Here is a 13,409-nt window from a genome sequence, read left to right as displayed (position 1 = left end):
TTCTTGGTTACCATCAGACCTGTATTCTACTTGTTTGAAGGTTCCTTCAACTTGCTTAGGAGTTGAGAAATGTTAACAAAATAATCAGAATAGGTGTGTCAAATCTAAGCACTAACTTATTTGCCTTTCTTCGATCAATTACTACCATGATGACCTTGGGTATTTATAGAAGCTCCAAATTCTACCTTGAGGTCATTATCCAGATATAACAAGGCACTGAGTGTGAATTGCTTTAAAGATGGCAATCTACTTGATTATTCTAATCTCATCCTATTCTCTCTTAACCAAGAGTTAAAATACAGGAATTTGCAAAGGCTCTTGGACCTGAGATCATTTATTAGAGGGGATAGGGATAAAATGCTAAAGAAATTCACCTTACACTGGCTCAAACAAGAGAGACCATGGAATATTTTTTTTAATCACAAAAACTCCAAGAGTACTTTGAAATTTCCATCCTTCTCCTAACCTGTTATGAATAAAAAATGGCATGACTTCACTTGGATTAGAAAGACAGAAGACTTGGTTCAAATTCTAAGCCTGACACTTTCTACCTGAGTAACTTTGAAGAAGCCAGTTAAACACTCTGGGCCTCAGGTTCCCCTCGAAAGGATGTGGATTAGATGACCTATCAAGGCTCTTCTAACTCTAGCACTATTATCTATTAAATATAGACCCAAGATTTCATTTCATATTTGTGACCAAACACCGAAGTCTACCCTGTCACCCATATAAAGTGCAGACACATGAAAACCTAAACCCAGATCAAGGATAAGGCCTGAAACCCTGAGACAGACCTAGTTAAGCAAATATTAGGAAATTTCACAGAGCTTTATTTCCACTTTCCAAAGTCCAAATATGTGGCTGGACCTTTGCCCCTCTAAAGAGTGGATTACCTGAAAGCCAAATCCTTTCACTGATACAGATGTTCCCAGGAAGTCATTCATAGTATTCTCAGACTTTGTGCAGCAGGGAACTTCATTTTACATATATACATGTTATATCTGGTATATATTGTATAGTTACATCTAATTTATAAAATCCTTATAAGTGACCCCTGAAAAAAAAAGGAGAGCATCAAATCCAAGGAATGAAATGGCAAGGGGCTTAACTCACTGAATCAAACTGTTTGAAGTAGGGCTACTAAAAGATAGGGGGCCCTTCAAGCACCCCATTGTCCCCAATCCAAAGCAGGGGGTGGAGAACCTAGGTTAACCCAGAGTTGGCTGGAATCCTAAAAGCCCACAGGAATCAGTAGAGCCAGCAGAGGGCAGTAGCAGCCTGGTTGGGGGGACACAAGTTTGTTGCTTGAAGCTAAGGATATTGGGGCGGGGGGCAGAGGAGGGAGAATTTGGTGTCCACAGTCCCATTCACTTAAGTCCTAGGACAAGAAATATGAGTGAAATGATGAAGGGTTAGAGGGAATGATTGGACAAAAGTTTCAGGTCTTTCAGAATGGGTGAAAAAAACGGCCATGATGTAAACCAGGAGTGGAAGAATTAGGTGGGCAGGCCTAATATAGAGACAACAAAATCTGGTAGGATTAAGACAGGATCACAAATGAGAGAAGAGGGCTAGGTCAGAAACAAAGAGCCAGATAACAATTGAAAAATACAGTAGCAGGACACTGTGGGAGCAGGTAACAAAACTCCCTTTAGTGTATGAAGAGAGAGACTTGACAGTAACTTGAACTCATAAAACCCGAGTTTGATCCTATCTCTGCCCCTTTCTACCCATGTAACCTTTGGCATGTCCCTTAACCTTTGTGAGTCTTAATTTACTCATCTGTAAAATTAGGGGCTTGGACCAGATGACCTTCATGGTCCCTTACAGCTCTAGACCTATGAATCTATGACCTTTAATAATTCCATGATGATTCTGTAATTGCTTATACTTATATGGAGCTTTTCAAGGCAGCATGTAATAGTGGATAGCATGGACTTTGGAAGAAACACCTGGGTTCAAGTCCTTCTGGTCATATACTACCTGAGTGACCTTGGCACCTCTTGGTGGTCTAGACAACTCTCTAAGACTACACGCTGCAGATGAGTTATCAGACTCTATCAGAATAGGGAATTTCTACACTAGTAGAACCAGTAGTGAGTGCCTATATATATGTATATATGTATATATATATATATATGTGTGTGTGTGTGTGTGTGTATATAGCAATATATATGTGTGTATATGTATACACACACATATACCTATTTTATACACATATATGTACATATGCATACGTATATTTGCCTCTGATACATACTAGCTCTGTGACTCTAAGCATGTCACTTAATCTCTTAACCTCGGTGCCCTAAGACTATAAATTACAGTGAATACGTCGACATGCATGAGTAGAAGGAGTACCCTAAAACAATAAAATCACAGTCCTGATCCCCATCTACACACAAATATATACAGTTATCATTTCTACATTGCTGGGATTAGAGGTGCAATGCCCCCAGGATCTAGAAAATCCTGACAAAATTTTTTGGCCCTCTCTTCTACCAGAGAATCCACTGTGAAGTGGATTGGAAAGTCTAATTATTTCCATTTTGAAGAGGAAGAACACTGAGGCTAAGAAAGTTAAATGATTTGTCTAGGGATAGCATCAATAGTAAGTGTAGTAGTGAGCAGCAGAGTCAGAATTTGAATTCAGATCTTCTGGCTCCTAGTCCAGTGCCTCTGCCCATTGGACCACACTGCCTCATATCAGATTTAGAGGCTAGGAAGCTTCAAGAAAATTCAAGGGTTCAAATTTAAACAGGTGGGCCTATGTGACCTGAAGCTATCCCACCAGGCCTGCTTTAGGATCACAGATCCTTTTTCCTTCCTTTCATGCTTCTAACTACAAAATCCCTAGCATGAGTTTTGTTCCACTGAAAGAAGAACAAATTAGAAGTCCCAGGTTAAACGGGTGTGGTTTTGATGTCCCGAACTGATTAGAATCCTGTTGTTTCTCAGAACCAACTCATCCATTGTAGTCTTGACTTACCTTGGTGTTAGGTGGGTATCAATCAGAGTTCCTACCTATGTCATTTAGTCCTTTCTACCTTGGTCCAGGACATTCCAGCATGTGGAATTTAAAAATACTGCAGAGAAAAGAACAATCCCTGTTGCCTATAACTTCTCTACTTCCTTGGGTTTATTTCCTCACTTTTACTTTCTTTACTCTACTCAATTCTCCTAGGAAAGAAACCAAAAAGAAGGAAATATTAGAAAAATAGAAAATCTAGTTGAGATGCAACATGGAGAAGAAACTCACATACTGAAAATATAGGCACACAACTATAAGTTAAGAGGGAAATACCAAAAAAAAACCAACAAAAAAACCGGAATCCAAAACCCAGCTCATTTTCCCATGATCCAGGTGACTTAAATGGGATATTTTATGAAGGACCAAGCACACAGCCTATTTGCTATGCCCTAAGTCCAAACTGTTCTCTCTTTTGGCTTTGACATATGTTCCCAGTTCTCAGAAACAGTCAGATAGTTACTCAATTAACGGAAACTCTTTTGGGTTCATGCAATCTGTTCTACTGTTCACTGTTTAGGGTCTCGCCTTGGTGGTGAAGGCCGTGTTTGAAGGGCTGATGTTCTCCCAGCTTCACAATGTGTTGGTTACTTGTGACCACATTGGTTCCTTTGATTCTGAGTTTCCTGTACATCTGGTTGGCGAATGGCTTGCTGGGGGATTGCAAGGGTCTGGTTGTGTTCAGTGCATAAGATATGGTATATGGGGTGCAGTACAATGCCTACCAATTTCTTGAAATGCATTCTAAAGACGAATTCATGTTTGGTGTCAAATTTCTTTAGTTCTCTGGGGGAGTCACTTGGTCAGATAGAAGTTCCCCTTCCTAATTCTGTCTTTCATCTTTGCTTATATATTCCATAGGTCCCAGATTCTAAGGACCATTCTCCCTTTCTCATTTGAGAAAGAGTTCACAATAGCTCTACTTAAACCTCAAGCAAGCATATATGGTTTTAAAACCCAGAGAATGAGGCACAATGAAACCACGTTTCTATGGTCTACCAAGGAATAGCATTATGTTATATTAGAAAGAATAAGAAATTTATATGCTAAGAATAAAGGTCATTGGAAGCTCCTGGGGGATGGGAACTGAGTCTTAGTCACGTTCCCTCTGTACCTTCTCATGCCTTCCTCCCAGTAAAGCACCTAGCATGAGCTGGAGCCCAATAAATATTAGTGCTTTGAATCTCAAAGTAGTTTAAAGTTCAAGCATTTTTAGCCATCTACTACATGCAATAAGTATTGAGGGACTTAGAGAATAAGCCACAGTTTCTGCCCTCAAGGAGTTTATAGTCTAGTAAGAGTAAAGGGATGCCAAAATAATAACAAACCCAATAGAAAATAATCATTGCATTAAAAGAATATGAAATGCACAAATAATGTAAACGAAAAGAAAGCAAATGGAAAGTTCGTCTTTGAGGATTTTGAATGACTAATCTTGATCCTGGAAAATGGATAATGAAGCATCCCCTGACTTCTCAGCAGAGAGACTATAGGGATATATACATTGTGTATATTGTCAAAGGCAGCCATTGGAATCTATGTGATATAACAACAAAGGGTATCAATAAAACATTTAAAACCAGATTAAAAGATTACAAAGAGCCAGTAGAGTTCTGATAAAAGCTACTTTCTGACTTTCTGACTGACAAAGCTTCATGGAGGAGAAAGATGACATTTGAGCTGGGACTTAAAAATGTCTGGGACTTGAAGCTGCCTGTGGAAGGAAAGAAGAAAGGAAGGAGGCATCTATTAAACACCTACTATGTGCCAGGTACTGTGTCAAATATTATCTCATTTGAGATCACCATAAAGTTACCATAAAGACATTGAGGGTTGTTGTTGTTTGTCCTTTATCCTAAAAGACATCAGGTGGATGATGTCTTGACTTGCAAGTGAATTGGGTTTAAGCGAGGTAGGGCTGTGCAAAGTCATGAGCCTCACTCTCTCCTCCAGAATCATCGGAGTCCAGCAGCAAGACATAGGTCAGGATGACTTACAATGGCCCAGGATTCAGTGCTAGATCATAGGCTTTTCAAGCTGAAGTCTTTCCCAGTTCTCAATTTGTCTAAGGCAACCCCATTCAGTGATTAAAGGCTAGGTAACAACTGAAGCAAAAGATGACCTAGTTTGTCTTCACAAAAGAACAGGGAGCGCGAGAGATAGCTGAATGAATGCAATTATTATACCATTGCTGTCCTTTCTATTGAAGAAGGACACTTGAGAGGCAGCTAGGTGATGCAGCGAGTAGAGCACTGGCCCTGAAGTCAGGAGGACCTGAGTTCAAATATGGCCTCAGATACTTGATACATTCACTAGCCATGTGACCTTGGGCAAGTCACTTAATCCCAATTGCCCAGCCTTCCCCCCTCCAAAAACTAAAAAAAAAGAAGAAGGACTCTTGGGATTCTGTGAATACCAGTAACAACATGATCAGATATTACAAGGGAACTCATAAATATCGAACAGAAGGACTAACAAAAACAATTATCCCTTATAGAATGCTTAATGTTGGCAAAGTATATTATCTAATTGGAGCCTGATACCAACCTCATATAGTCATCTAACTATAGATATTATCATCCCTGTTTTGTGGATAAAGAAACAAGTTCAGGAAAGGTTACATGTGACTTGCTCAGGATCATAGAGCTAAAGTAGGAGGGGATAGGAGTTGTCATGAAGTCCAACCTCCTCCTCTTCTAGATAAGGAAACAGACAGAGGCCTAGGGAAATTCACTGGCTTGCCCAACATTACACAGGTAGTGTTCAAGGTGGGATTTGAACCCAGGTCCACTAGTTGCCGTCAGTGCTTTTTCCACTGGCCTCCTTTCTTGTCTCTGATTTCAGTACTCTAGTAACTCCACCTCCTCAATGAATTTGGTTACCATGAGTTTCCATAGATGTTATTCTTTGATGGTGGTTATATCATACACTGTCAAAACACTAACCCTCACTTCACTTTACAATAATAATAATGACATTTCTTTGGGTAACTCAGTTCACTGTCTTTGATTTTAATAAAGGGGTTTTGAGAGGTCACCTGAAATGGAAAACCTCGGTGCAGGTGAAAGCCAAACTAAATATATGTTCTAGGACTCCCCAAAGAGACTCCTCAAAGTAGCTGAATAAGTACATTGGTTATTCAACAATATGCATATATGTATACTGCTAAAAAAATCAAATTGAGTTGTATTGTCAGTATTAAGAGCCTGAGTGGTTTGGGTTTGTTTTTTGTTGTTTTGTTTTGTTTTATTACCTTTTAAACCTTTCCTATGCAGAACAGTAGAGAGAATACAGGCTAATTCATTGCATTTTTGTGGGGTGTTTCCACATGTTCATATTTCCCAATGTTGTATTCTTTATGGGAAAAAGTGTGCTCTGCACAACAGCACTATTTTTTTTCCATTAAGGAATCATATGTCTATGATTCATTAAATCCTTGTATATACATACTCAGTGGTTATACAGATGACTCCCAGAAAGAAGTATCTCAGGGGAATGGATAGCTGCCAAACCTTTAGGGCACCCTGGCTTACCAAAGGACTTTCCAAGTTGGAGAAACTAGATTATATCACTTGAAACTGCCACCTTCTTGCCCGATGGTATATATCTTTCAGACAGACAGCTTGCAAAGCACCTGTTACCTGGGGCAAAAAAAGAAGTAAATCTCAGATGTTCTACATTTACCTAGTGATTTTAAGGGAAACAAGGGATTCTCCTAATGAGTATTATCACTGACTAACCTTACTGAGGAGAGAAAACTTTTCCATGTTGTCTTACCCAAAAACTATCCTCATTCAATAAGTAGACCTCTTTACACCATTCTAAGGCACTGGTTCTAAGTGGTTGAGATTCAAAGACTAAACAACAACTGACTTTCTCATATTCCAACATGGAATCCCACTCCACTTATATTATTTGTGACCCAATGAGCAATATTTTACAAATAAGGAGTTAAAGAAGAAAAGCAGAGTATAGGACACTAGCAAAGAAAGGGATGAGTGATAAGGAAGGTATCTAGTCATATGGGGAGGGAAATCTATAATGGATAGTCCATGTGCTCCACTGGGGATGTCAATAGGAAGCAAGGAAGGGCCCCAGCACATCGACATTCTGTTGGGTGCTAAGGATACAAAGACAAAAATGAAAGCGATCCTTCTCCTTGAGAAATTTACATTCTACTCCATGAGGGATATTTAATCTGGTTAAGGATTTTTTCCTTCAATTATTTAAAAACATTATTTTGAGAAGGGATCCAGAAGCTTCCCCAGACTGCCAAAAGGGACCACTGAATAAAAATAGTCGAGAACTCCTGTACCAAGGCTGAAATAATACATTCAAATGTGACAAGTGAAAAACCGGAAGAGACAGAGTTTCTGGGTAATTGATGATCAATTTATCAATTAGACTAGCTAATAATCGATAAATTGGTGGTCAGTGATTTCTCTCAGTAACCAAAGACAAAAGACTTGAAAGGGAATTCCCTTGACAACTGAAAATCTTGATTGGTGTATATTTAATGAGAAGGTGGGCTAGAAGTCTTCAGCTCTTCCTGCTGAGAATATGGCTTGATCATGAGACTCAGCCACCTCTAGCAATCAAGAAAGAGGAATCCATATCCATCCAGATCACTCTGGTTTGTTTTCTAATTCATGAACTGGGTCACCCTAAACTCTAATGGAGGGGGACAAGGACAGGGCCCCTTTTCCTGAGAGTAAGGACTCACCCAGACTGGATTCTGTTTACACTCTAAAGAGAAAAAAGTCTCCTGGTTGAGTGGGGTCCAGCCCAAGATCCAGAGCATGTACCAAGAGGGTTAGGGATGATCTCAATCAATCATGTCCTTCAGAGGCTGATCTTCTACAGGAGCTAGGCCTCAATAAAGAAACAGGGAAGAAAAGCCTGGATCCCAATCTAAGAATTGTTCGTTAATTTAATAGTAAAATAATAAATTTTTCACAAAGATACATAAATAGAAGATATGTACCCCTTCCCTCAAATATGATGGGAGGGGTATAACTAACAAGTGAAGGCATCAGGAAAGACTCAATAAGGAGAAGGCACTTAAAGCTGAGACTTCTTAACATGGCAGGGGAGGGGGGGCAATAGCCAGATCTTCATCGTTTTGTCCTTGAACCGATGGCTTTTGTTGAGCTCAGTTTGGCTGACTGAGAGGAGACGGAAGACAAGTAATGCATGGGGTTAAGACAGAACAAGGGTGGAATTATGCAAAGGAGTTTATTTGTTTAAAGCTAAACTGTATATCTGAAAGCCTTTTCCTCCACGTAGCAGCTTCCCATAACCAGCCCTCTCTGGAAAGGCCATAAAAAAGTCCATCTTTCACTGATGGGGAAAAGTAAATAGCTTTTGAACAATGATTTACCACAGTGGTCTTTATATTGGAAGAGAAAGCAGTAAAACTACAATCCCTAGTCCCTGAACTTAGGAAACCCTCAATAAGGGTAGGCACTGCCTGGCCTTACCTGCTTAGCCTAAGGACAGACCCACAGCAAGGCTGGCTGACATAGCCTGCAATCTCGGTTAGTCTGGGGTGCCCTCTTGTCCTTTGGGGGTTGGCTTAGATAGCTGAGACAGAAAGCTCGGTGATCACAATCGGGAAACCTAGATTATTAACCAGAGCTGCTTTTTGCTGGTGCTCAGACATGTGCAAGTGTTTTGAAATAAGAAAGAGAACAACTGGGTGATTTTGCTGATGTTCTTGATTTGAGCAGCCAAAATTGATATCTTACCTTATTCAGAGAGCAATCAATCATATATCACTTCATTTAAGAGAACACACGGCATTTCCCTGTGGGCTGGTTAATTTAACCAACCCTAAAACCAGAGAAAATGAGGCACACAGAGGAATGTTGATTTTGTAAGACATTTACTTTCTGCCTGTCAGGAGGAGGGATGTACAGGCATTTCTAGAAAATTAACCCACTTACTACTTCGAAACTGATCTGAACACTCACGAGATGATACTGAAACTGTGACCCTTTGTGAAGGGTTTACTGGGCTGTAGGAGTGAGAGACAGCAAGGACTCTAAAGATCAACAGCATCACAGAAATGGAGCTCAAAGGGACCTCAGAGACCATACAGTTAAGTCCCCTCTATTTTAAGGATGAGGAAACTGAGCCCCATGGAGGTTAAGTGACTTACCCAAGGTCACAGAGACAGTAAGCATCAGAGGCAGAATTTGAACCAAGTTCCCTAATTCCACACCCTGTACCCTTTTCACTGTACAAGTCCTCTTTCCATCAGTTGGGGGGAAATGAACTGGTCTTTTTTTTTCCCAGAACTGATGTTATTTGCTTAGTTTGACTGACTGTCCAAGAGGAGATGGAAGACAAGCATTGCATGGGGTTCCCCATTCAGCAACCTTTCTGGTACAAAGTAAAGAACAGGTATTATCAGGGCTAATAAAGTGTAAATGAATAAAAAAGACCCCAATAATGAGAGTATCTTAAAAGTGGTTAACTGGGGAGATCTAAAAAGTCTAATGACAAGTGAAGTAAAGTTTCTCTTCATGGGAAAACAGAAGGAATGCTTCACTTACTTTGGAGTGAGGCCAGAATTGGTGGCTGCTCTTTTGAACTCATAAAACTAGATTGGCTTTACTAATATTATCTAAGCTAAGTGGTAGGTAATTCCAAAATCACTTACTCACTTTGACACAGATGACTTAGGCTCACAGAAGGTCCTGTTGCCCCCTACTCCTACTCCTAGACATGCATAAAGACTCAACTTCTTTCATTGTTGCAAGTTATTTATAGATACTAAGGTCATCTACACTCTTGGTACCCTACAAAGTCCCCCAGGAGAAACCATGGAAACACAGGCATTCTCCACAATCATTTCCTTGTCATTGGGCTTTCATATCCAAATACCCTCCTGTGGTTTGCATAAGTCAATATATTTTGAACTAGGAGAGGCCTTATAGGCCATCTAGTATAACTCCCTCATTTTAAAAATGAGGAAACTGAGGCACTATAATGGCAAGTGAAATGGGACTTTTCGTTGTCTTTTGTTTTGGAGTGCTTCTCAGCACTAAGGCGATCAAGTGCCTTTGAGTCTTGCCTTTGTTTCAATCAAGAGTCTTTGATGACCTGCTTAAGTCACAGGAAGGCCTGGGTCACATGGGTTTGAGTCACATGGTTGTGATGCCCTCTGACCCTGAAGAAGTGTGTGTGTGTGTGTGTGTGTGTGTGTGTGTATACATATATATATATACATATATATATAATGTGTGTGTGTGTATATATATAATGTGTGTGTGTGTGTATATATATATGTGTGTGTGTGTGTATATATATATATATATATCTTCTGAGGTTAGCATTTTGCTTGGGGCTGTGTTATGTGATTTAACCAGAAAAGACTCTGGGTAGCTGTTAAGGAACCTCTTAGCTTTGAAAAAACCCAGATGTTGGTGTTTCTCTAGTAACTATGTATGTAATGTCTTGGACAGACAGCGAGAAGCCTGTCTGCTGATTTGTGTTATTTTGCTCTGTTTATATAACTTATGCTTATAATTTCTGTTTATGTTTTCTCTGAACTTCAGGGTGCTGACTTTTCCCCCAGAACTAAGTGACTGATATATGTATGTTTAATTAAAGTGAGATTGCAAACCCCTTAAAGTTTCTTTCCTTAGAAAAGCAGATCAAAGAACCGGTGCTAGCAGCCCTCCTGTGTGCTGATGTTATCGGTCTTACACAGACACAGTGACAACAAGTAGCACTGTTGTTACAGGCACAGACAGGTGAAGTGACTTGCCAAAATCCAAGGAAATAAGTAGCAAGCCAAGAGTCAAACTTAGATCCAAATGACTCCAAATTTAGTCATAAATTCAAAGAACTTTCCACTATACAGGGGCTCTCTCATACCAGGGGGGCCAAGGCTTAAGAAGAGACTATTTAGAATTTAGACTCAGAGCTAGAAGGAAATCCAGAGGCCATCTAACCTAACCCCTCATTTTATAGGTAAGGAAACTGAGAACCAGGGCGTTTGAGTGACTTGGCAAGGTCATGTAGGTTAAAAGTAAGAGACAGGATTTGAGCCCAGGTCCTGTGATTTCGGAGCTATGGTCTTTCTACTATAGAAAAAAACTTGCTATACCAATATAATCTCAATAATCAAAGGTCCCCCAAACCCCGGGTTAATCTAAATGCAAAAGAAGCTCCCCATGAATACCCTTTACCCCACCATCAGCCACACTAAAATGGAAGAGAGAGTTAAGCTCCTCATAACTTTTATAACTCATAACTCATAAGCTTCTCAAATTTTTAATGGCAAGAGGAGTTAATGGCAAAGATCAAACTATTCCTGGAGCTCTCATTTCTCTAGTCAGTCTCTGTCTTGGAAGAAGTTAGTAAGGGCTTGTAGCAGAGAACAAAACACCCAGTTAAGATAGGCTTCCTCTCAAGATATGACTCAGCTCTGGTTGCCATACTTCCACTTGGACCTATTGCCATTCTAACACCAGCCTGTTTCTCTTCTTAATCAGCTGCTCTAGCAAACAACATCCTTGCTGCCTTTTAGTCATCTAGAAAGCCACAGAAACATTTCCTTTTGACTCTTTTCTCTCCACATCAGACCCAAAAGTCCGGGTCTTTATGTAGGTATCTCACCTCACAATCTATTAGAAAGTGGCTCAACCATGCTCACTCACCCTGCTGACATGAGAAGAGAGCAAAGTACAGGTTAATGCTAATTATAAACAGAGGGCTCTAGCTAGAAAGCTGGGACACAGAATAACGGAACAGGAAAACATCTCCATCTCTGCATGAGTCAGACAACTGGGGCACAAAGGGCCGAAGTCATGTCACTTGCAGGAATAGGAACAAAGGAATGCAGCTGGGGTTTTGGCTCTTGATGTTGGCTCAATAGTTCTACGGTTTCTGGGGTTCTGAAGTCTCTGGGACCAAATGATGGCAAGGCAGCTGCTTTCTCTACCTAACAGTCACTGTCAAAAACCTTTGTAGATTTACTTTCCCCATCTTGTTTGGCTGGAAACCTACGGACCTCAACTCAGTGACCGGAGAAAATGAAGAGCTCCTGTAAGGAAAGTCAAGGTCTTCTTCTCCGTCTGAGATTCTTTATTGTGGCAAATTTTATAATACTCGTGTGTATGGGTAAGAGAGACAAAAAAGACAGACAGGGATAAATAGGGACAAACAACTAGAGAGAAATCAACCGCATCCTTGAGTTTTAAAAATGGTCTGCCCCCTTCCTCACTTTCCAGTCTTCTTATACTTTACCCATCTCCATGCACTCTATGATCCAAAGAAACTGACCTCATTGCAGTATCTCACACACTATGCTCTTATCTCTCAACTCCATTCCTTTTCATTGGCTTTCTCTCATGTGTGGAGTGTTCTTCTTCATGCCCACCTTCTGGCTTCCTTGGCTTCCTTCAGTCACAGCTCAAATACCATTTTTTTGCTGGAAGACTTTTCCAGTTCACAACATCAACGCCTTCCCTCTGAGATTGTCCAATTTACCCTAGATTCCTCTTGAACATGGAGACTCATTTGCCAGCTATCTTCTCCATTAGGGTGTAAGCTCCTTGACAATAGGAACGTTTTGTTTTGCTTTGTATCTCCAGTATTTAGCACAATGGATGACACATAGTAAGTGTTTAATAAATGCTTGTTGGCTTAGCTTGACTTAAGGGATATAGACGAATGAACAAAACGCATTAACCTCAAACATTTTGCCTCCTCAGCAAAGAGATATGTTTCTCAAAGATCAGTGAATCATAGCATTTAGAGCTGGAAGGGATATCAGAGGTCACTGAGTCCACTCCTCTCATTTTACAGATGAAAAAGCACAATTTCAGGGAGAAGATTCAACATCATAACAATAATTCACATTTCTGTAGCTCTTTATGGTTTACAAAATGCTTCCCTCACAACAGCCCTTTGAGAGAGTTTACTGTAATTGTTATTATCCCAATTTCACAAACGAGGAAATGGAGACTTAAGAAAATAAATGGCTTGCTTTGGCCCTCAGTTAATGTGCCAGAACCAGGATTCCCACCCAGATCTCCAGACTACAAATCTAGAACATGTTTCAGTATACCACAGCATACTGAATAATCACACACACACACACATATACATGCATACATAGATATACACACATACACACACACACACACATATATATATATGTATTCAAATAATAGTTTGGGGCAACTAGATGGTGCAGTGGATAAAACACCAGCACTGGAGTCAGAAAGACCTGAGTTCAAACTTGGCTTCAGATACTTAGCAACTGTGTGATCCTGGGCAAATCACTTACACCTGTTTGCCTCAGTTTCCTCATCTGTAAAATAAGATGGAGAAGGAAGTGGCAAACCACTCCACTATCTTCACCAAG

The sequence above is a fragment of the Trichosurus vulpecula genome, chromosome 7, assembly GCF_011100635.1.
Source record: "Trichosurus vulpecula isolate mTriVul1 chromosome 7, mTriVul1.pri, whole genome shotgun sequence".
NCBI classification, from domain to species: domain Eukaryota; kingdom Metazoa; phylum Chordata; class Mammalia; order Diprotodontia; family Phalangeridae; genus Trichosurus; species Trichosurus vulpecula.
The sequence above is the reverse complement of the archived record's forward strand: the minus strand, read 5'-3'. Positions refer to the sequence as shown.